Consider the following 23,983-nt stretch of genomic DNA (forward strand, 5'->3'; position numbering starts at 1 on the left):
TTCACCACTGTGTGACTTGGGCAAGTCACTTCCCTCCTCTGAGCCTTGGTCTCCTCCTCTGTAAAGGTGACAGTCACCACCTTGCTGCTGAGTTGCTGTGAGGCTTAGCTGGGATGCGCACGTCCAGTCACGTCGTATCAAGAGGGGAACAGGACTCGGCAGTTGACCCCACCCCACACTTTGGGTTCTGGCCTCCGGACCTCTCCCGGAGTGGGAGCTTCCCTTCTCTGGCCAGGACCACGGCCCTGTCCCCTGTCCCGGGCTCTGGAGTCCTGACCCAGAAGGTCAGAGAGGAAGGCAGAGGAGCAGAACTGAGAGGTGTCAACGGGGCCCAACTCCTCCTTCCTCTTCTTAACTTGCTGTGAGTCCTTGGGTAAATTACCTACCTTCTCTGTGCCTCAGTTTCCTCCTTCCAGATTCCTCCCCTCAAGCCCCAAGACCTTGACCTTGTACTTTGTCAGGTGTGCTGGGAACAGCCCTGACCTGCCTCCAGGAGAGCTGGATTCAGCTCACCTCTGTCACTATCCTGCTGTGTGTCCTTGGGCAGGTGTCTCTCCCTCTCAGGGCCTTGGTTCTCCCACCTGTCCAATGAGGGGGTCATACCCAGTGGTCTCCCAAGCATCCCCCCGCCCCTCCCTAGGTCTTTGATTCTCTGATTGTCAACTGCTCATCCCAGCAGACGGATACCACCCAGTGGCACCAGCTCACTGCGGGGGAGGCCACTGCAGGGGCGGCAGCATTGACAGGCTCTGCTCAACCCAGCGGTTAGTGATTAATTACTCAGGCTTGTGTTTATTGCCTCCCTAATTCCCCAAGCAAACATCTCCATTACTGGGAGAAATTTACTAGTTCCACCTTCTGCTGTGGGGGTGCAAGCTCGGAGATGCGCCCCCACCCCAGCTTCCACACTGAGAAGGGGCCAAGGTGTGTCCCAGGATTTGGGCCACTCAGGCCTGGCCCCTGCCCACCTGCAGCACACGCCAGCCTCTGGGAAGCTGCAGACTGCAGGTGAGTGGTTAGAGCACTAACTCAGGAGCGCAGTGGGCCGGGCTCTATCCCTGTATGGTCTCAGGCAGGGTGTGCATGGGCCCTGTGCAGAGCGATTGCCCGTGACCTTCAGCCTCCCCTGCCTGGCACCTGCACCACCCTCCAGAAGCCACAGGGAGAGGGGTCCTGGGCGTGAGCTCCACCTGCCCCTCCCCACCTGCGGGAGTCTCTGCCTAAGCCCTCTGCCTCCGCAAAGCCATGAACTTGGAGGCAAATTCCTGCGCAGCCTCAGAGCCGGGCTTTCTCTGAGCACGCGCTTGGCAAGGGCTCGTGACTGAGCGAGACCCGCCTGGTGGAGTCCCGCGCCCAGGGCGGCTTCTCTGCGCTCCTGGGGTCTCCTCTCCCTGCAGGCGCAGCTGGGCCTGGTTGGCAGCAGCGTCCACTACAGGGTCACCGGGGAGGCCGCCGGGACTGCGACCACTTGCCTGGTTTGGGGTTTCCCTGCCTTTGTTCTGGGCCTGGAGCTGGTGGATTCCTGCTGCTCCCCTGACCCGGGCTGGAGTCTGGGGTCAAGTTGGCGCCTCCTGGGAGCCTCGGCCAGCCCAGCACCACCCAGAAGAGGCCTTTGATGTGTGAACCGCTGGATTGAGGGTGGATTTAGCAACTGGGTTTCCAATTGATTTCCAGGGGGAGGGAGGTGGATTTACAGCTGAAGCAGGTCTGCAGCCTTGGGGGTCCTGCAGGAGGAGGCGGTGGGCAGGAAGTTATTGACTTGACCTCTGACCCTGGGGAGGCAAAGATAATGAGGTTAAGAAAAATCCATCTTTGTGGGTTTGTCCCAAAGCCCTTGAAGAAGTAACTTTTGATGCAGTGACACAGCTCTGTAAACGCCAAGAGGGTCCAGAGAAACGAGATTCTCCTCCTACCTCCTCTCCCAGCCTCTTGGAGGAGGCTCTGGATTTGCAAAGGGATTGAAGTCTGTGCAAAATTTCCAGCAGCTTCAGAAGTCAGGCAGTCTCCAGAGACCTGGGAGCTGGGTGTCCCACCTGCCCTCCCTGCAGGCCCCAGCCGGCCCCTGTCCCCGCAGTGCCCTCCCCACAGTGGGGCCGTCAGTCCCCTGCAGGCTCTGAGACCAAGGAAGGGAGGAGGGAACCACCTTCATTGTGGGCTTGGCATCAGACAGTCCCGGGTTTGCATTCTGTGGGATTCTTCCACTCACTGGCTGTGGGACTCTGGACCTCAGTTTCCCCACCTGTGAAATGGGAGGGGAGGAGATTTCCCTCCAAGCACTGCTGTGGGATTAAGTGGGACAGGTGTGCGGAGGGAGTGCACAGCACTTGGCGCATGGCAGGTGGGATGTGGGGCTGGACTCTGACAGCTGTCATATGTGTGATCCTGGACACGTGACTCAGCTCCTCGGCCTCAATTTGCTCCTCTGCCAGGTGGGAATAAAGTTGTCATCATGATTAAAGGGGACAAGGAAGGTCAAGCGCTTAGCACCGTGCTGGGCATGTGGTCGGTCCTCACTGGACGCTTTTGCTGACCCGCTTCTCCCAGGTGGCCGGTGCTGCCGGGCAGGTCAGTGGGCCTGGCCCTGGGCCAGTGTAGACAACGGTGAGGACTCCAGATTCCTGCCCACGTCCTGCTGACGGAGCTGGGGAGACAAAGCCACTCCCGGAACTGGTGCTGTGCAGAGCTGAATCCTGGCCCAGCAACGTCACCAGCTTTAAGGTCTTAAGGAAGTTACTTGACCCCTGAGCCTCAGTTTCCTCATCTGTGAAATGGGGAGGATGGTGAAGATGTCAGGCATGACGGAGGGATTCTGACCTGCCAGGCACGGTGCTTCCTGCTTTCCGTGTATAAACCCACTACAGCCCTACAGGGCAGGGCTCACGGTTAGTCCCGTTTCCCAGGTGGGAAAACAAAGCTTAAGCAGGGAATTCGTTGCTCAAGGTCAACTAGGAAGCGGGGAAGGCAGGACTTGCCCCCAGGGATTCTGGCCCCAGAGGGCACACTCTGCCCTCCCTGGGGTTGCTCTGAGGACCCCCAAGGTGAGGGGTGTGGACGGCTCTGTGAACTTCAACGTGCTGTAGCAATGCCAGACGTGGTCCCCTTCTACGGGAGACAGAATCCGAGCCTCCCAGGTGTGGCTGGGCTCTTAGACCGTGAAGTGGGATGACAACTGTGACCCATGCGTCCCCAGCACCACCTAAATGCTGGCATCGTGACACTTCACATCCAGCATTTCATAGAATCTGCTGGGAGGTGGGAATCGTGACTCCACCTCGCAGATGAGGAGACTGAGGCTCAGAGGGTGACGCCGCCTGGACAGGGCCATGCAGCAAACTGGACCATGGACACAGGTCTCCCCGACTCCAGGGTCCAAGTTCTCACCTGTGAGAACATGCCCCTGCCCACGTCATTACTGAATGTTAGCACATGGCTCGGGGGTCTGTGATCACCTGCTGCTCAGGGGGAAGACAGGCTGAGGTTGGAGTCAGGTGACTGTGAGGCACGGAGTAATCAGGGCAGACTTCCTGCAGGGGGTGGACCACGCATTGAAGGTGGAAAGGTGGGCAGGACTCACCAGCCTCTGGGCCAGAGAAGGTGTCAGGAGAGCGAGCTCTGAGTGTGTGAGCACTTCAGGACACAGGTGGGGTGCTCCTGAGTCACTCACGTGGCTAGACAATGCCCAGGCCAGGCGGCAGGCTCTGATGTCCCCCCAGTATCGTTCGTTGTCACATTAGCTGGTTCTGTCTCTGTTGTTAAGAGGTTGCATGTTTTCTCATATCTCAACATCATGGTTTTACCAATTCGGCGAAGCAGACCCTGTAATCAGGGGTGAGTTGTGGCTTTCTCCTTTGCCGCGTCCTCAGTGCTATCGACTCGTCCTTCCTCATTACGCAGTGAGTCATTCTCTCCGTGAGTTTCCATTGATTTCCAGATTGAAATATTTCTTGATGTGCTTTTTAATGAGAATCCTGTCTCAAGTTAACTAGCATCAGGGTAGAACATTGCTCGTTGGGCCTGTTTCATTGTGAAAACAGCATCAGTTCCTCACTGGGACACTTGTGTACCCTCCTCCTGCTCCTCTGAGGACATCTGTGTCACATCCTGTGATTGCCTACTGTATCTGTTCAGGCTGTGTTTTACCTTTTAGCCTGTCTTGTAATTTTTCACTGATAGTCTGACATGGTGTGTTATGTCGAAGTCACTGAGGCAGACAGGCCTTTAGTGTTCATCTGGCTGGGAGTCCGTATGTGCTTACTGTTTGCTACAGCTATGGTTCAGAAGCTACAGTTTCCTCTGGGGTCCCTGTCTTTGTCTCCCCTGTTGTCTTTGGGTTGTACTAGAAACTCCTTGCATAGGGTCTGAGGCTTGCAGAGATTTCACCCGTAACCCCTGCGATTGCACAGGAAGGAGCCTTGATGACACGGTGGTGAGGCCGGGGGCGGGGAAGCGTTCTGAGGTCCTAGAATCAGGTCTCAGTCTCTCACAGAGCCTGAGCTGGGGACCCAGGCCTTGCTAGGGAGAGCAGAATGTTCTGGGTGTATTTCCAAATGGTTATTTCCCCCTCCCCCTGCCACAAGCAGGAGGGGATTTTTTCTTATCTTCACACTGAGAACTCGGTGGGTCTCCTGGAGGTAAAACTCACAAGAGTGTGGGGGCCCCCCTTGGCAACCGTGGGATGTTTAACTCCCAAGCTCGTCTACACGGAGGCTCCAGCAATGCATCACCCCCAGTTCAGAGTGTTCCTAGAGACACTGGCTCCTACTGTGGGCTTCTGTCCCTGGTAAGCGTGATTCTCAGCACCTGCTTGTCTCTCCAGCTTCAAGGCACCAATTTGCCTGGGACCTCAGTGCTCTGACAGATCTAAGAAAAGTTTTTGATTTTCAGTTTGTTCAGCATTTTTTCTTGTTGTGAGAACAGGAGTGATGACTTCATTTTGGGCCACAAACTAGAAGTAAAATTCCCAGGGGCTGTTTTTAGTGTTAAATTCTGAGGGTTCTTTATATATTTTAGATAATACTCCTTTCTTGTATATGCTATTTGCAAATATTTTCTCCTAGTCTGTAGCTTGTCTTTCATTCTCATCACGTGAGTTGCCATAGAGCAAAAGTTTTTAATTCTCCTTTTATGGGTCATGCTTTTGGTGTCAAATCCGAGAACTCTTTTCCTAGTCATAGGTTCCAAAGATTTTCTCCTATGATTTTTAATAGAGATTTTACAGTTTTATGCTTTATATTTAAGGCCATGATCTATTTGGCATTAATTTTTTAAGAAGGTATCAGGTTTAGGTTGAAGTTCACTTGTTGCCCATGGATGTCCATTAAACCATTTGTTGACAAGGCTATCCTTGCTCCATTGAATTGTTTTTGTAACTTTTTCAAAAATAAGTTGAGCATCTATGTGCTCAATTTCTTTTCCATTGATCTGTATGTTTGTCCTTCCTTCAATACTGTGCTATCTTGATTAATGTACATTTATTATAAGCCTTAATATTGGGTAGAGTAATTCCTCTCACTTGATTCTTTTTGGTTTTTTTGTCAAGATTGTTTTAGCTTTTTCAGGGCCTGTGCTCTTCTATATATACCTTTTAGAATAAGCTTGTTTATGTCTATAAGACACCTTCCTAAGATTTTGTTGAAAATTGTGTTATAGCTGAATATCAATTTGGGGAGAATATCAGTTTTTGCTTCATGAAATTTTGAGATTCTATTGTTTGGTATATATGCGTTTTAGATTGTTATACTTTCTTGGGGGGTTAATCTTTTTATCCATCCTCTTACTTCTAAGTTCCCTATATCATTGAAGTTGAAGTGAGTTTCTTCTAAGCAGCATGTAGTTGGGTCATGTTTTTAATCGTCTGCCAATTTCTGTCTTTTGATTGGTGTATTTAGACCCTTTACATTTGAAGTAACTATTGAAATGTTAGCACTTAAGTCTGTCATTTTATTACATATTTTCTGTTTATTTCCTCTGGTTCTTACTCCTCTTTTCTTGCTTTCCTGTGAATTACCTGAACATTTTCTTAGTATTCCACCTCGATTTATTTATTGTGTTTTTGAGTGCATATTTTTGTATAGTTTTCATAGTTGTTACTTTTATAAGTCACAATGTTATATATGGCTTATAATAGTCTATAGGTATTAACAGTTTACCATTTCAAGTTAAGTATCAAAACTTCACTTCCATTTAGGTCCTTTCACCTTCCTTACTTTTAAACATCATTACTGGAGTATCAAATGGTCTTATAATTTCTATCATCAAATATGACTTACAAAACTTATGAGGAAAAAATAGTCTATTGTATGTGTTCATATTTCTTCTCTTTACACAGTTAATTTTTCCTGATGTGGCAAGATTATTTTATTTTATTTTTAAAATTTTCTTTCTGTCTGATGAACTTTCTTTAGCCAATCTTTAAGAGTAAGTCTCAGGCGTGGTGGCTCACGCCTGTAATCCTAGCACTCTGGGAGGCCGAGGTGGGTGAATCACTCGAGGTCAGGAGTTTGAGACCAGCCTGAGCAAGAGCAAAACCCCGTCTCTACTAAAAATAGAAAGAAATTATGTGGACAACCAAAAATATATGTAGAAAAAATTGGCCGAGCATGGTGGCACATGTCTGTAGTCCCAGCTACTTGGGAGGCTGAGGCAGTAGGATCGCTTGGAGTTGGAGGTTGCTGTGAGCTAGGCTGATGCCATGGCACTCTAGCCCAGGCAACAGAGTGAGACTGTGTCTCAAAAAAAAAAAAGAGTAAGTCTGCCAGTAACAAATTATGTTTCTTTGTTTGAGAATGTCTTTATTTTCCCTTCCATCCTGAAAGATAGTTTCATGAGATATCAAATTTGTGGTTGACAGTGTTTTGTAATTTTGTAATTTGTAATTGATTGTTGACGCATTTTATGCCAGCCACTTTAAAATCCTTGTCAAATAATTTCAGGATCTGATTTTTCTTGGTGTTTAATATCAGTTGATTGTTTTCATTCATTCAAATTGTGATTTTTGGTTCTTAATGTGATGGATAATTTTTTTATTGTATCCTGGATGTTTTCTCTACTATATTAGGAGAGTCTGGGCCTATTTAAATCTTTTATTTTGACAGTAAGTCACTCCATTTGGGTTTAGCATGTGGGTTCTTGGCCTACTGCCATGGGCCCTGGTCGCAACGGCAGTTTAATTGTCAGAGTCATTATTTTGATCTGCTTGGTTTATCTGGTGCTGCCATGGTTCTCGCTGGTCCCTCTGGGGCTACCTTAAGGGGCAGAAGGGGCTTCCCCAGGCCTGCTGGGTGTCTCTCTGTGGGAAGGGCTGTGGTGGGACCCTCCTCCTGGTGCTGTCCAGGGCCCTGGTGTCTCTGGAAGGGGAGTAGTCTTGGGCTCATGGGTACAAAACTTCCTGGATGCCCTATAAAAAAGACATCTTCTCTTCTTATAACGGCACCAATCCGATTGGATTAGGACCCCACCCTTATGACCTCGTTTAATCTTAATTACCTCCTTAAAGGCCCTATTTCTAAATATACTCACATTGAGGGTTAGGACTTCAACACAGAATTGTGAGGGGCCACATTCAAGCCATAACAAGGGTTCACAACCTCCAGGGGATGTCTACGGTGTTCCCTTAGTCTTGCAACAGGGTCCAATGTGACTCCTTCATGCTTTAACCTTCCCCCATCCCCCATTACTTCTGAGGGTGTCTGGTCCAAGCTTGTCATTTCACCCCTGGAGAATGAGGCTCAGAGTGGGGCAGTGACCTGTCCCAGGTCACACAGCAAGTAGGAAGCAGCTCTAGGAGGACAGCCCGAGCCTCCTCACTCTGGCCTGGGCCTTCCTCTGATGCTGGGCAATCAGGACAGACAGATGGGCAGCAACTGGTGCTGGGCTGCGTGGGCACGGACACCTGGCATCAGCGCTGGGAGGGCCTCGGTGCCAAGCAGCCTCTTTGCCTCAAGTCTGGCCTTTGTTTCTCTCTTTGGGATTCCAGTTGCAGGAGCATTTTTTGTCTGTGTTTTTTTTTTTTTTTGAGACAGAGTCTCACTCTGTTGCCCTGGCTAGAGTGAGTGCCGTGGCGTCAGCCTAGCTCACAGCAACCTCGAACTCCTGGGCTCAAGCGATCCTTCTGCCTCAGCCTCCCGAGTAGCTGGGACTACAGGCATATGCCACCATGCCCGGCTAATTTTTTTTGCTATATATATTTTTAGTTGGCCAGATAATTTCTTTCTATTTTTAGTAGAGACGGGGTCTCGCTGTTGCTCAGGCTGGTCTCAAACTCCTGACCTCGAGCGATCCTCCCGCCTCGGCCTCCCAGAGTGCCAGGATTACAGGCGTGAGCCACCGCGCCCGGCCTTGTCTGTGTTTTAATTCTCCCGTCTGCCATTGTTGCTTTCTCTCCGGTAATCCCAGCCCTGCAGGCAGCTACGTGCGATGTGCACATTCAAATGAAACGCAATAAAGTATAATTGAGCATATTTCTTTCGTGTCTGAGCGCTGGATTAATCTCCCTGGCCTATCTCTGTTTCCTCTTTGCACCTTCTGCTGTTGTCTGCGTTTTTCCTCCTCCCCAGAATCGCTGGGGTTTGAATGGCTCCCTGGCCCCTGCTTTTTGGAGAGACACACTAGATCCTGGTGCTACAGCCTGTGTCCCTGTGTCCCTGTGTCCCCGTGACTGATAAACCACGTTCCTGGGACTGCGGAGAGGGACCTGCCAGGGTCCACGTGGGCCTGGGGGGGGTCTCCACTGAGGGTGGGGTCTGTGAGTGGGACTGGGAGGGTTTCCGTGGGTGCAGAGCCCCTGGGGCACACACTCACGGTGGGTCCTTCTGTTGCTGTGGAGCCGAGGCCGCACGTCTGTGATCGTGACTTTCAGCCCAAGCAGCCATCGTGGTCCCCAGTGAGTGCAGGGCCGGCAGGGACGCCCTGGATGTGGTCGTGTAGCTCGGGCTCAGTTCAGGAGGGGGTGAGCAGGCAGGTGAGCAGGGAGGGTGCTGCTGCCTCAGCTTACCCCTGCAGGACCCTAGGTGAGTGACCCAATCTCCCCGGGCCTCAGTTTCCCCGTCCATAGTATGGGCACATGTCAGTACACACCACAGGGGTTGTGGGGAGGAGTACGTGAAACGATGCCTGTGACACGCCCAGCACAGTGCCTGCTATGCAGTGGGCCCTGAGTGAATGGAGACTGGTAGTAGTCACTCATTGATTCACTCATTCATTCATCCAGCCCATTCCAATGCCTACTATGTGCCAGACCATGGACCAGGCATCAGGGAGAGAAGAACACAATCTCCTGTCGCCTTGAGTAGCTCATGGTCTAGTGGTGAGGGTGAGACCAGCTCTCTAAGAGGGACACAGCTGTTGTGGGAACGGAGGAGGGACAAGCCAAGTCAGCAGCAAGGGAATCAGAGAAGGCTTCATGGAGGAGGTGGCACCTGAGCTGAGCCTGGAAGCGGACTTGCATTGGTGGGGCAGGGGCATGGGGGTGGGGGGGTGAGGGGGGGAAAGGAGGGAGCAGGGCAGAGGCAGGGAAGCATGAAGAGAGTGCTGGGCTGGGGGCAGGGGCTGGTGTGGCTGGACCTGAAGCCTGGGGGCCGTGGGACAAGAGGGTGAGGTACAGGGAAGGTGGGGGAAGGATCATAGCAGACTTGAGTTTGGACTTTATCAGGCCGGTGCTGGGGAGCCATGGATGGTTGGGGGGCAGGGGAGGGACAAGGTCAGAGTGGCAGGTCCTTCTGCAGATGGCAGTGAGGAGGGAGCTCCGCAGCCCTGGAACGGTCAGACCATCGTCCCTGCAGGAGCTGGTGACGAAGCTGCTCTTCCTGAGGACACAGCCCTGTGGGCCTCGAGGGCTGTTCGGGTTTCCAGAGGCCCCTGAGGACCACACGCATCCCCAGGTCTCACCCCGCAGCCTCTGTGAGCAGGTGCACGTGGGGCCGGGGGCAGGCGACCAGGAGCGAGGTGGGTAGAGATGGGGGCATGGGGGTGGCCGGGGTGGGGGAGCCGGGGGAGGGCATTAATGATACTATTAATGAATATGTCATTCATTTATGATTCATTCGTTCATTCACCCAGCCCAGTTTGAGTGCCTACCACGTGCCAGGCCACGCACCGGGGACCAGGGAGAGAAGAACGAAGTCTCCTGCTGTCTAACCGTAAGGAACATGCTGATTGTTTACCGTGTGCTGGGCACTGGCCTGAGCTCTGTACGTATATTAACTTACGTGGTCCCCACGGCAGCAGGGCCAGGTGGTGCTGTTGTTATTTCCATTTTTCAGATGAGCGCACTGAGGCACAGAGAGGTCACGTGGCAGAGCTGGAACCGAAGGCGAGGAGCTGGCGGAGCCCACGGCCTGCATGGCCCAGTCCACCGTTCGGCCCCCACGCCCCAGGTGTGAGGGGACAGGCCTGGGCAGGCTGTCGTGGCCTCCGGGTAACTGAGGAGGGCAGAGCACCCAGGCCTCTCCGGGGGGGAGGAGACTCAAGTGCACGGTCTTGGTCGGGGGAAGCGCTGGGATTGATCTTGGTGCAGCTCACACAGATCTGCCTGTCAGGCCAGAAATGCTGCGTTTAAAGGGCTGGGGACACCACAGGTGGAGGCCAGGGCAGGCCTGTGGCTCCACCCAGTGCTGTCGGTAGCCGTAGGTACCCGGGAAGGGGTGGCTGCTAATCCAGGGCGGGGTCGGGGCAGTTGCCCCAAGGTACAGTTCCCCGTACGGGCAGGAATCTTGCTCTTGCTCAGGGACGGTCACAGCAGGGTCCGCCAGAAGGGTCAGACCCGAGCTGCGCCTGCCGGGGTGTGGTGAAAAGCACGCGGGTGTTGAGCTGCCCAGGTGTGGGTTCTGGTCTCGCTGCTGCCCCCCACTCGCTGTGTGGCTTGCACGTCCCTTCTCTGCGTCTTCTCATTGTAAAAGGAGACTAATAAAAACGTCACCATCTCACTTCACTGGGTTGCAGGGAAGATGAAATGACAGCTTGTTTATGGAGAGCTGAGGGCAGGTCCTGGAAACAGCACCCAGTAGGTGTCGGGGTTCGTGTAACTGTGCACCCCCTCTGGGAGAAGGGAAGTCGAGACTGGGGGGCAGTCGGGGGGCTGGGGGGCAGAAGGGGCTCCCCTGCTGGTGCTCACTGGTGTCGGGAAGTGGTCCCTTGACACAGGTTCTCTCCTTTAGTCCTGTTAACTCAGGCAGACACTGTCATCAGCCCTGATGTTCAGATGGGGACCCTGAGGCCCAGCCGGGTTAAGCTCAAAGTCCCAGAGACAGTAAGTGCCTGTAACCAGGATGGGCACCCAGTTTCACCAAGCCCAAAGTCCCCTCCCTGGGTGGTCCTGGGTTCTTCCAGTAACCCGCCAGCCCCCCTCAGCACTCCTGAGATTGTTTATCCAGACACATCATTACACAGTGCGATAGTTTGTGCGGCAGTTAATTAGTCCTAATGAGGATCGGTAATTGACTAGGGGCAGAGTTTGTCAGCCGCACTGAGTTTCCTGCTCTAGGCTTTCCCCTGGGGACCCCGGCAGCACCTGCAGCAGAAGGCGGAGCCAGGACCATTAGCCACAGTCCTGGTGGCCAGGAAATGTGCCCAAGTCTTCCCACCCCCACGCCACCCTCCCCAAAGGCTGTTCTGCCCTTGGCTCTGCTCTGCGGAGCCCCTGTGGCCCTCATGGCTGGCTGAACCTTCACCCTCCACCTCTGCCCCCAACCCCACAGCCTCTGCCCTGTCTGGGCTTGGTCATGTCCCCTTGGACGTCCAGGCAGCCCAGTGACTCCCCCGCTCTGTGCTCCCTCCTCCGGTCCCCTCCCCCCACGGGCCATCTCTCCAGTGGGGCTTTAGCGCCAGGCAGACCCAGGGCCTCTGCCGGCCTCGTGCCTCACCAGCTGTGTGAGCCAGAGTGAGATTGTTTTTAAAATCCTTTTGAAACCGCAGTTACCTCATCTCTCAGCTGCGGGTTGTCATACCTACCTCACAGGGGTGTCACAAAAATAAGTGAGGACTGTGTGTCACGAGCTCTGCAGTGCCTGGTATGTAGGACACGCTCAGCAAACGCCGGCTGCATTCGCCTCATTTCCCATCTCTAAGAAGCTGCTGCTACCCCAGATTTGACACTATTTGGTAGCATCAGAAGCCCCAACTCCAGCCCAGCATTCTGGCCCCGGTGACCTGTCTCCTGCTGTCCCTGCACCTCCTCCCACCTCTCTGAGCTGCGGGCTCTTGGACGCTTGCTGTCCAGACGCACCGTACACCTTCCTGATGCTTCACCCTTTGTGTGGAGTTATCGTCCTCACTGACACCCCTCCCCACCTCATCCCTGTCCCTGGGCTTAATCCCACCTTCTGTCTGGGCTCAGTGCCCATCACACCTCCTCCAGGAAGCCTTCCAGGATGCCCCAGCATTGCAGACCTCCTCCCTCCTCTGAAGTCCTCTGCACCCAGTTTAGGGGCCTCCTGCCTGCAAGAGGTGAACTTTTTCCTCACTTACCTCTACCTGCCCTCGAGCCTGGCTCCGTCCAGAAGGAGAGTGAAGTGCCCACGGGCCGCTGGGCGCCAGCCAGGGCTGCGTGCCTGGGTCTGCCCTGCCTGTCCCTTGCTACTGAGGCAGTAAACAAAGGCTACCCAAGGCGGAAGTTCAAGGGGGCTCCCTTGTCCTGCGCTGGGAGCTAGTGGCACATCTGGAGACCCCAACAGCTGGCCTGTAGGACTTACTAGTTTGGGGGCAGGCACAGGGCAGGGGCCACCTCACCGAATCACAGAGGAGCCCAGTGTTCTCTGCCCCTCCAGGCCACGTGGAGTCAGCTCATGACAGCCGCCGGCCTGGCTCCAGCCTGGCTCCACCGATCCCGCACAGAGCCAGCACCGGGTGGCAGAGCTCCACCTGCCCACTGACGCTCCCGCAGGACAGGGAGCAGGGGCCGCACTTTGGGGAGGGGACAATATGGGCAGCCAGGAGAGCCATGCAGGGTGGGCAGAGCCTGGGGGTGTCTGGCCAGGAGAGACTCCTTGCCTGGGGGTCAGTGTGGGGCCAGACAGGCCACTGTGCTGAGGGACAGGGCCAGGCAGGGAGAGAAGGGGACTCTAGGTGAGAACAGGGAGGGTGGGGCAAAGTGGGGGTGTCTGCCCACCTGGCCCTTATAAAGCAGCCTGTCCCCACCCCCTGGCCGCTCACCCCAGAGCACACAGACAAGACACCTGCAGGCAGCCGGTCCCGCCAGGACCACCTGCCACCTACCCACCAGCCCTGCCCCGACCACAGCCTCACATTACTATTTCCAGCTGCCCCCCTCCCATTGGCGACCACCTGCAGGGACCCCTCGGAAGGCTCTGAGTCATCCATTCAACAAACCTCTCTGTGGGCCACCACGGCCCAGGCTTTGGCTGGCTGCTGGGCGTGACGGGAGTGGCTGCTGCTCGGACCCTGCCAGTGGGGAGGCCGTCACCCTCCGGGCCTCTCTCCTTCCTCCTGACAAAGACTCTCTGCTTGGCCAAACTTCATCCAGGCTCCTGAACCTTCTCCTCGGCCCCCCTGTGCACTTCCGTGTGAACTCCAGTTTTAGCAAAAGAACCTGCTTAGTTAGTTTGGCCAGAACCCCTCATCTTCGACATCCGACCATCCTTGATATCTGACCATGTCTCCTGTCCTCCGCCAGCCCTCAGGTGATGTCTGGTGACGCTGGCCTGTCTTCAGCAAGAATCCTGTTAGGTCATTTTAGCAGAACTCCCCTTACCCCGGATGTTTCCTCGTAGTAATTTCCCACCCACTTCCCCCCACGCTGCTCCTTGGCTATAAATCCGCACTTGCCCGAGCTGTGTTCAGAGCTGGGCCCAATCTCTCCTCCCCCTGCAAGACCCTGTTGTGGTGGACCCCGTACCTATCAGTGGTCCTGAACGAAGTCTTCCTTGCTGTTCTTGCTTTAACAAGTATCATGAATAATTTTTTCTTTAACCCTCCCTTCCTCTCTTCCTCCCTCCCTCCCTCCCTCCCTTCTTTTCTTCCTCTCTTCCTTCCACGAGGCAGGAGGGTAAGAAGACAGGGCGTCGCTCGCGTGTCTGCAGGCACCACACAAGGCCCACACCTGTGCACACGTGCACGGCTGCCGCGTGGTGCGCCGTGTCCACCCACCAGCCTTTCAGAGCCAGGGCGGCCCAGGCCTCTTCCCTGTTTTGTGGCTCCCAGAAAATTGAAAAATAAAGAAATATTAAAAAAGAGTCACAGACAGTAGGATATACATTAAATATTTACCTTGTACAAATTAACACTGTTATCAAGAAATGTATGATGTGTGATTCACCAGGGAATCACAAGGTTTATTTGAAAAGATCTCATTCCTTCCCCACCCGAGGCAGAGTGGACGGGATCTGGGACACATGTGGGAGTCTGTTGGATGAAGTCCCCCCTCTTCCTGCCTGTCCCCATGTCCCTGGGGCTGTGGGGAGAACCTCTTAGAGACAGTGCCAGAGGTCACGTTTGGAGCCTTGGAGAATGTGGGCCTGCACACATGTGTGCACACACACACCTGCACATGCACACACACATGCATACACACATGCACACACCTATACATGAACACATGCACACACACATGCCCCCCACACGCACACACACACATGCATACATGCACACATACATACACATGCATGCACACACCTGCATATGCACACACACATGCACACACCTATACATGAACACATGCACACACGCATACACCTGCACACACATGTACACATGCACACACACGTACACATGCATGCACACATACGTACACATGCATGCACACACCTGCACACACACATGCATACACACACATGCACACACCTATACATGAACACATGCACACACACACGCATACACCTGCACACACACATGTACACACGCATGCACATGCCCCTTGGCAGGAGGCAGGGGGTACCTGACTTGAATGTTGCTGTGGTGATATTTGCGGGTGTGATGCTTTTAGAGATGAAGTTGTCACGTGCACCATGTACATTCTTATTCTTTCTGAAAATAGGACCTGACAGTGTCTGGGGGAGCCGGCACTGCGGACTATCCCAGAGGCCCGCTGTGTGCCGGCGCATCTGTGCACTCTGGCACCTGTGGGCTCCCAGAACCTGCAGCTCCTTCGGAGGTAAATCTCACCAGGGCTGTCCTTTCCCCAGGGGAGGACCCTAGGTTCAGAGTGGAAGAGTGACGAAGGCCAAGCCCAGACTCTGCTAAGTGCTCGTGGGTGGCTGTGGGGATAAAATGAGATAACGTAGGAAATCTGCCCCTCCAGGAATGGCAGCTTTTACAGGAAAGGGCACCATCCCGAGTGACAGAGGGGACATCGAGGCTGGAAGTGGAGGAGCAGCTGGCCTTGAGCCTCGGGCAGACCAGGGAGGGCCCAGGCAGGGCCTGTCCTGCCTCCACCTTGTCCCCTGCCTTCCAACTGCCTCCACCACAGACCCTTTTCCAGGAGAAAAAAATGACTTCCCAGTTTTGCCAAGATCTCACCTCTATTCAGTTAAGCAGTTAACACAGTTCTCGGGGTGGAACGTGTTTTGTTTAATACCTTGATCGCTCTTGTCTGCGGGAAAAATGAATTCTGTCGAGCCCCTTGAAGCCAACTGTCAAAGTAAAGCATTTTGGGGGAGACAGATCTCTCACTCTGATGGCAAAATGCATTTGAAATGATACTTTAATCCAGGCTCCCTGTGAAACCTGGAGCTGAATTTGGAAAGCTGTTTGCCCTAAAGTTTCTTTCCATTTCTCCCTCCTGGCATCCACCCCTCCTCCACCTTTAAAAAATAATACAGTGAATTGCAGCCGGCATAATGACAACCTTTGGCTTCTCATGCAGGTTTTTAGGGGGACGGTGACAGAGCACAAAGCCTATCTCCTGCTGTCTGTTTGGGGAGGGGAGGGAGGTGCTCACCGTCTCCACCAGCAAGAACAGGAGCAGGGGCTGCACGGGGCAGGCGGGATTCACAGCCCCCACCTCTGCGCAAGCAGGAGGGACGTCTGGAGGATGACATCGCCCTCGTCCCTGCTGAGCAGAGGTGGGGGGCTGATAGGGGCTGCTGCTTTTTCTCTGATCCCTGCCCCGTACCTCCTTCCACCCGCTGTCTGGGTCCACCTGCCAGAGCCCAACCCTGCATCTGGGCCCGGCACTTTACAGTGTGCAAAGCACTTCAGCACGATCATTTATCAATTGTTCTGTCCTTCCTTCCTCCCTTCATAGTGTTAATGCCATGGTGACCGGGACTTACTGTGGGGTCTGGCCTGTGAGGTGCTTGGGAACTACAAAGACCTACAGGACCCTCCCTGTGTGGCACCTTCAGGAGTCTAGAAGCTAAAGGGGAAGATGGGGTGTGGACAGAGGGCTGAGACCTGATGTGAGGAAGGTTATGGCGGATGCATGTTTGGCACATGGTAGGTACTGCCATTGGTTAGCATGTGTTGGGGAACATGTAGCAGAAAACCAAACAGCAGTGGCTCAAGCGATTAGAACATGAAATGCTCTTGCATAACCCGTCTGGAGGGAGGTGGTTCCACTTGGTCAGATGCTCAGGGATGTCAACAAAGACCTGGGCGCCTTCTCTTTCCTCTTCACCGTCCTTGGCTGCGTTGGCCTTTCGTCCTTGGCTCGTTGCCTCGTGGATATAAGATGGCTGCTGCAGCTCCAAACATCACGGCTCACACTATGGCATTCAAGTGGAGAAGAAGGTTGTGCGATGAGGCAGAAAAGTATTTCCCAGAGCACTCCCTCCAGCAGCAGATTTCCGCTTACACTTTAATGGCCAGGTCTGGGTCACATGCCCACCCCTAACCCAGTCTCTGGAGAAGGGGGAGGGGCGCCCGGCTTGGCTTCACCCCAGGAGCGGGAGAGCCCCGCAGGTCTGAGCCTGTAGCTGCAGAACAGACCCGGGGTTCTGCAGGTGAGGAAGGAGGGCTGGGCTGCTGGGACACAGTCCCTAGTGTCCCCCACCTTCTCGTCAGAGTTTGCTGACAGTTGTCCCGGGCAGTGTGGGGTCCGGGGTGGGGGCCAAGCCTGGCCCTGGGAGCAGAAAGCCCTGCTGTGAGCCCTCACCCCTGTAGGCTGTATGATCCAGGAAGTTCTTGACCCATGGGGGGCACAGCCTCCTCCCCCCTGGAGTGGAGACCATGACAGCACCTGCTGCGTAGGGAGGTTGCACAGGTCGTGTGTGTAGGTGCCCAGCGCGTGGGGGCGATAACACCTGTCGGCTATTGCAGTGGTTAGGCCCATGGGAGTGACAACAGCAGGAATGTGGGTTCACAGGTGTGAGCACTTCCTGCGTGTTCAGGCACCTTTACCTGCACTCACTCACTGCACCCTCACAGCCCCCAGGAGGAGGGAGCTGTTTTCATCCCTTTTATGTCAGAGGAAACCGAGGCTCAGGGAGGTGACCCCAGGTGGGGTGAGGGCAGGGGGGCTCCAGGGGGCCACTGCAGGGCCCTGGCTGGAGCTGGTGCAGGCAGGTGCCCAGGTGACCCCTCCCCACCCTGCTGACGTCACCTGGCTCCAGGCCAGCAGCTGGGCTGACCTCTCTCCCGACCCTGTCCTCTGTCCCTCCTGGTGCTCCAGGACCCCAGACCTGCCTGTGGCGTGGGGAGATTCGCCCACCGTCCTGGCTGCCCTCCCCCACCACATTCCGTGTCCTCAGCAGTGGGGACACATGACAGCCAGGCTGGTGTGACTGCATGTGGTCGTGAGTTGGCAACTCCTATTCTTTGGGCGGCAGGACACCCTCCTGCAGAATGAGAGCAGATGCTAATGATGGATAATTACACTCCATATTTATAGATTTACCAAAATATGCAAAACCGGCTTCCACAATTCCACACCTATGGGGACATCTCGGTTTAACAACCGCTCCCGAGGCTGCTCGCCGGCACCACACGGGAAGCCTGGGCTCCAAGCGGGACACGAGACCTGCAGCCCAGCCCTGCTGGGGAGGCCCCGGCTGTCACTGCTGCCGACCCCCACCCCGCCTGCCAGCCCTCCTGGCTCCCAGAGAGGCGGCCTTAGGTGGGAGGAAGAGGTGCACCTGGGAGAGACCTTAGAGTCAACTTTCCCATTTTACAAACAGGGAAACTGAGGCTTATTCATCCACTCACCCTGGAGCCTACTGCCTGCCAGGCTCTGATAGAGGCAGTGGGTGCTCAGCGGGCGTTCTGGGGGGAGGGGCAATCAACAAATTCTCTGATCTTAAAGCTTGCAACATTTTGCTTTTCAACTCCGACATCCTCTGATTCCTGTATTCGGTGAGTGTGGCCTCTGTCACTCCCCAGCCTGAGTCTCCCAGGCTTTACGGTCCCCGGCTGCTTCCCTCTTAAGTCCTGTCCCAACCATCCCAGGCCTCTCCCTTTGCCGGGACCCACTTCAGACTTGGTGAGTTTATGGCCGTCACATGATGTTATCCGCCCTGACAGTGGCAATGAGAACAATTATGTTGGGGGATAAACTGGTGGATTTAGGACAGCGAGTCAGGGCCTCCCCTGCTGAAGGGGCCACCACCAGTCACCCCCGTGACTCAGTCCTGGGTATTGGTCTCCGAGTCCCAGGCACAGCGCAGGGAGACAGTGTCGCCCACTGGTTAGACCACAGGCTTTGGCCCACTCTGGTTTCCAGCCCTGGCTCTTCTGCTTCCTCGCTGTGCCTCTCTGAGCTCAGTCCCCTCAAATGCAAGTTGAATAAAATAGTAGCATCCACCTCTGGGGTGGGGGCCAGGATTACGTGTGGCAGCACATGTGACAGGCTCAGTAAAGGATTCTGTTCTTCCCGTTCTGCTGCGTCAGGGCTGGAGGTTCTCCGGCCCCAGGAGCACTCAGGAGGGCAGCAGCTCCTGCTCCTGGAGGGGACTGGTCACTCCCCCAGCCTGGGCCTCTCGCTGTTGGAGCCGTGAGGAGAAAATGGGCCCGGACCCCACAGCCCCAGGCTCACGTTGAGCCTCCAGCGCTCACTCGATGCGCGACCTGGGCAAGCAGCTTAACCGCTGTGAGTCTCATCAGTTTTCCCCTCTGTAAAATGGGCACAATAATACTGACTGCATAGGGTTATTGTGAGGATTTTGTGAGGGTACATCAGCTGGAGGCAGATTCCTGGGCTCAAATGACACTTGCAGGGCGCACTTGGGGTGGGACTCTGGAAAAACATAGGGTCTCTCTGTCCCTTGATCCTCATCATTAACAGGGAGACTGTGACAGTCTCTGCTGTGTAGGATGCCGGGGGGACTCCAGGACCTAATGTGTGTTAAATGTCTGGCCCACAGTGAGCCCTGACACACACTAACTGGCGTTGTCACTGTCATTATTATCATTCTGCTTGCAGGCAAACACCCTGTCCCGTCTCTGTGCATCAAGCCCCTGGCACAGGGTCCGGGCAGAGTCAAGGCCTGATGCCACCAGAGCAGGAAGAGCAGGGACCCGGGAGCAGACTGCCTGGCTCAAAGTCTGGCTCCACCACTCTGAGCTGTGTGATCTGGGACGAACTTCTCTGAACTTCAGTATCTTCATCGGGAAAATAGAGGGGAGGGATGGATAACACCAGGGCTTCCTTCACAGAGTTCTTGAAATAATTAAGTGAACTAATGCATGAAAAGTGTGAGCACAGCGCCTGGCACGTGGTAAGTGCCGAGCCAGCGCCAGCTTTGATCATTCCGGGCCCAGAAGGAGTGTGGGGTTGAAGGGCCTCGAACGATCTCCCTTTCTGCCGCCGCTGCACTTTGAGATGAAGAAACTGAGGCCAAGAGACACTAAATTAAACGTTTGGCAACAATACAGTATATGACTGTGCTAAATTATGCAGGGCAGACAATTAGAGAACAAAATGATCTATAATAAGGGGCTAATTGGGCAGGACAGATGTTAAGTGTCCAGGAGCCTGAGATGAAGGAGAGAAAAACGCAGCTGGGGACAAGGACGGCCTTGGCCGGGGCCCAGGTGTTCTTGCTCATGACACTGATCTCTCCCCCTTCACACAGCGATGCGTCCTTGCGGCGAAGCATTTGGCAAGCGCAGACACTTACATAGAAGATTTCATCTGATAGCTTCTCCCAAAGATAGTAGTTTTCACCTATTAATACTTTTCTTCATTCTATTTTTAATCCTATGCAAGAATATATTTTTATAATTGCTTTCACACTGGTGTGACTGTCGGGATAGGTTAGGATATGATGCAACAACAAACACATCCCTAAGAAACGACAAAGGTTAGAACAGCCTACTATTAACATGAGGAGATGCTGAGGGAAATACTATGAAGTTTTAAAAAGTAATAATGCCTCATATTTATGGAGTAAATAATTCTCAAGACCCATTTGCTCAACCTTAATGTAAACCCAGATCTAATATCTTCTCACCCCCTCCAGGATCCCACCCTGGCCGCACTGTCATGCTGCTTGGACTGGTGCAGTAGCCTCCTGACAGGTCCCTCCCTCTGCCCGGGCCCTGTCCACTCTTCCTGCTGTAGCCAGGGTGATGTTATGAGACTCAGGGAGAAGCCCCCTCTGTTCTGCTTCCAGGGCCCCAGGCTCTTGCCTCACTTGGGCACAGTGCAAGCTGACAGTGGCCTGGCCCCGGCCCTGCAGACCCCAGCCCTGTCAGCTCTGGGCCCATCTCACACCATCAGCCTCACTCACTCCCCTGGGATGTTCCTGCCTCCAGGCTCTGCCCTTGACTTTTCCTCTAGCTGGGACCTGTCCCCATGTCTGCCCTCTCCTTCCCTCACCTCCTTCAGGGCCTTTCCCTGATGTCACCTGCCCTAGAGGCCCTTCCTGACTCCCTATTTACACCTGTGACCTACCCTCCAACCTCCCCCCACTTCCTTTGCCTCTAAGGCTCTTATCTCCAATTTACACTCCCTGCAGTTCCCCATTTAACACTCTGTGTCCATCTCCTTCTAGAATCTGAGTTCCTGACACAGGGGGCTTTGTGCCTAGGACAGCACCTGCCCACCGTGGGCACTCGGTGACCATTTGCTGAGGAGGCGAGTGACTTGAGCACGGGAGACGTTTTGTGTGCAAGATGCTGTCCTAAACCCGGTATGGCCTTGCTGCTTCTCACAACAGCCCTAGGAAGCAGGTTCCGCTGAGGCCCCTGTTTGTCACCCGGGCACACGGCCGCCCGGGCCCCAGGCCTCCCTGCCTGCTCTGCTCACCGGCCTCCACGGCCTCCTCCTCGCCCTCGGGGACCCCCGCCCTCTGTCTCCACATCCCGGGCCCGGCCACCGCCCCGGGTAAAGCCGGAGACCTCCCCGCGGTGCGCAGGGGCCTTCGTGCGAGCCGGCGCGGCGCCCCCTGGTGGCCCGTTCGGAGAAGGCGGCGTGGGGCCCCGGCTGAGTTGGGGAACGTTCAGCCCAGAGACTTCTTGTCCAGCTCCTCGCTGGGTCGTACGCCTGCCCCCAGTGCCTCGCCTTGCACGTCCCTCAGGCCCCCCAACCTCAAGGCACCCAAACCTGCATGGGCCACCTCCCCCTCCCAAGTGTCCCTTCTCACGAGAGGCCCTGCCCTCCACTTGGTGGCCCTGACCACAGACACCGTCCTCCCAGTGGCCACACTCACTCCAAAGCACTCTCTACTGTCCCAGTTTCAGGCCCTGACCAGGCCCAGGGACCCCTGAGTTCCATGACACATTCCTGGACCCGTGACACCCTCCACCCACTAACTTCTTTTTGCCTCAACTACTCTGAGTGCTTTTCTATTACTTGCAAAGAGCCCTGACTCAGATACCAAGGAAACCTGCTTATTTAAAAAACTGATTTTTTTAGAAAGCGCTCTTTCCAACAATAAACACGTGTCTCTCCCAGACACGTTCAGAAAGGCCTCATCAAAGGAGAGGAACGAGGCTTTTGCAAACCCATGTGGAAATCAAACCCGCCATCCAGGCACGCACTTGTTTGACAAGTGATAATTAACTGCTGACAATATAATTTCAGCTTGGACACAGCATGTTTTTCATTAAAAAGTAATGAAGGCGATCCCTGCACTGGGGAGTTCAGCCCGGTCTGCAGAGCTCAGCTCCTGTGCCAGCGAGGCTCCGTGCCGGCATCCAGTGTCTGCCGCTGCCCGCCAGCCTGGGCACGAGCCCCAGAAGCAACACCAGGACTGGTCCTGGTCTTGCCGGGCCGCACAACTCCCAGGCGATGCCCTTTCACTAAGGGACCATCCTTCTCTGGGCGTCCCCAGCCCCGAATGGGCCTGGAACCAGCAGAGGGACTTGTCCCTGACTCCAGCTCCAGTGAAGGAGACTAGCATCCTCTCTCCTCAGCCCCTAGCACCCCCAGGTCCTGCAGGGGTCATATCCCCTCCTCCCAATTGACAGAGGAGGAAACTGAGGCTCAGAAAGGTGCAGTCATTTGTTTAAGGGCACACAGATGCTGAGGGGCTGAACAAGGGTCTGAACTCTGACCTGCCTAACTCCCAAGTCCCGTCCACCCCACCCAGCCCCAGCCCCTTTCTCTAGTGAATGCATCTGTTCTGTCCTTCAGTTTCCTCATCTGTAAAATGGGCTGATGCTAGTGCTGTCCTAGTGAGGTCGTTTGAGGATAAAATGGATACATTATATATAAAGCACTTGGAATAGTGCCTGGCACACAGCAAGCCCTTCTAGTCACTTCTGTTAGCCACAATGTCATTAATTAATATTAATATTAATGTCAACATCATGCTGATATTATTAGGCAAACTTCTTTCCTACAATCCTTGGGCCAGTGGCTCTTCCTCCTTTAATCATCTCTAGAAACCCTGGGCAGGACAGATAAAATTGAAACCACGAAATGTAGAACACCAAGAAAAGAGCAGATTTTCAAAAAGTAGCCAGAGAGAAGACAGATCACTTACCAAGGAATGACAACCAGGCAGCAGGTTCTCCGCAGCAACATGAGGGATAGAAAGCCAGGGAATAATATTTTTAGTGTCAAATGAAATAAGCAAAGTAAAATTCTAGACCCAGATAAATTATCATTCAAAGTTGAGGGAGGAAGAAAGACGTCTCAGGCAAGAAGCACTTGGAGGCCCTTGTTAAAAGAACTAATAAAAAATCACTCAGGAAGAAGGATATGATATTGAATGCAGAGAAAGGAAGGGAATCACACCAACAACGGTGAGCGAAGAGGTGGGTAAATCTGAGTCCAACTATAGGGAACACGCAGGGAGCAGCGGCGATGACAGTCGCCACTGGTGTGGGGTACGAAGGAAGACCAGGCATCTGGGCCACACGGCAGCGGGGTGGAAAGAGAGATCAGAGTGAGTGCATCCCACAGTCTGCGTGTCCTCCACAGAGAGGAGAGAGATATTGATTTACTTTAGTTTAGACTGAGTTAAGCCAAGGGTGCTTATTATGAGTTTTAAGGCTGATCAATTAAAGAATAGAATGTGTAATTTCCAAACCAGTAGAGGGAAAAGAGGATAAACAAACCCTGATCAATCCGGGGTGTCAGGAAGAGGGCCAAACAGAAACACAGACTCACACCGGGAATAACAGCAAAAGGAAACAGAAAAGCCTTTGTAATTCAAAGCACAAAATAAGAAGGTAGAATCCCGACTGTGCTTTTCACATCTGTGTGACACATTGGGAAAATAATTAATGACATCACCTCTCTGACCTAGATTTCCTCATCTGTACCCCAGGGATAACAGCACATTTGGTTACAGGGCTGTGACAGCACGTTCCACGTAGGAGCCGCCAGGAGGACCAAACTCAGGAAGCACCAATGAGAGCTGCTCTCACTGTCACCACGTCACTCTGCGCCAGGCGCAGTTCTATGTGCATCCCATGCCATCCTGCCCAATCTTCCCAGCAGCCCCATGAGGCAGGAACCACTGTCATCTTCGTTGTACTGATGAGGAAACCGAGGCCCCGAGGTGAGATGCTTGCTGAGGTCACGCAGCTGGGGACTGGCTGAGCCTGGACACACACTGGAGTCTTCTGATCTGAAGCCACGTGTTGACCCTGTGACCTTGAGCAACCGAGGTCACCTCTCTGGACCTCAGTTTCCCAATTGTGCCTT

At 54.1% G+C, this 23,983-nt stretch overlaps 1 long non-coding RNA gene across 16 annotated transcripts in view; it reads left to right on the top strand.

Annotated features, from left to right (window-relative positions):
* The window catches only part of LOC123635866, a 29,490-nt gene extending 15,304 nt beyond the window's left edge, over window positions 1–14,186 (top strand). For 9 of the 16 annotated variants that reach the window (XR_006734226.1, XR_006734223.1, XR_006734224.1 and 6 more), the window contains 5 exons: window positions 67–361; window positions 9,723–9,905; window positions 10,057–10,999; window positions 11,154–11,245; window positions 11,954–14,186. This is a non-coding gene — a long non-coding RNA (uncharacterized LOC123635866). Of the gene's footprint in view, window positions 1–66; window positions 362–9,722; window positions 9,943–10,056; window positions 11,000–11,153; window positions 11,246–11,953 lie in introns of all 16 variants that reach the window. The other 7 variants (XR_006734237.1, XR_006734235.1, XR_006734236.1 and 4 more) reach the window with 7 other exon arrangements.
* The last annotated feature ends 9,797 nt before the right edge of the window (window positions 14,187–23,983 follow it).

This window comes from Lemur catta, chromosome 3 (genome assembly GCF_020740605.2).
Source record: "Lemur catta isolate mLemCat1 chromosome 3, mLemCat1.pri, whole genome shotgun sequence".
Classification (NCBI taxonomy): domain Eukaryota; kingdom Metazoa; phylum Chordata; class Mammalia; order Primates; family Lemuridae; genus Lemur; species Lemur catta.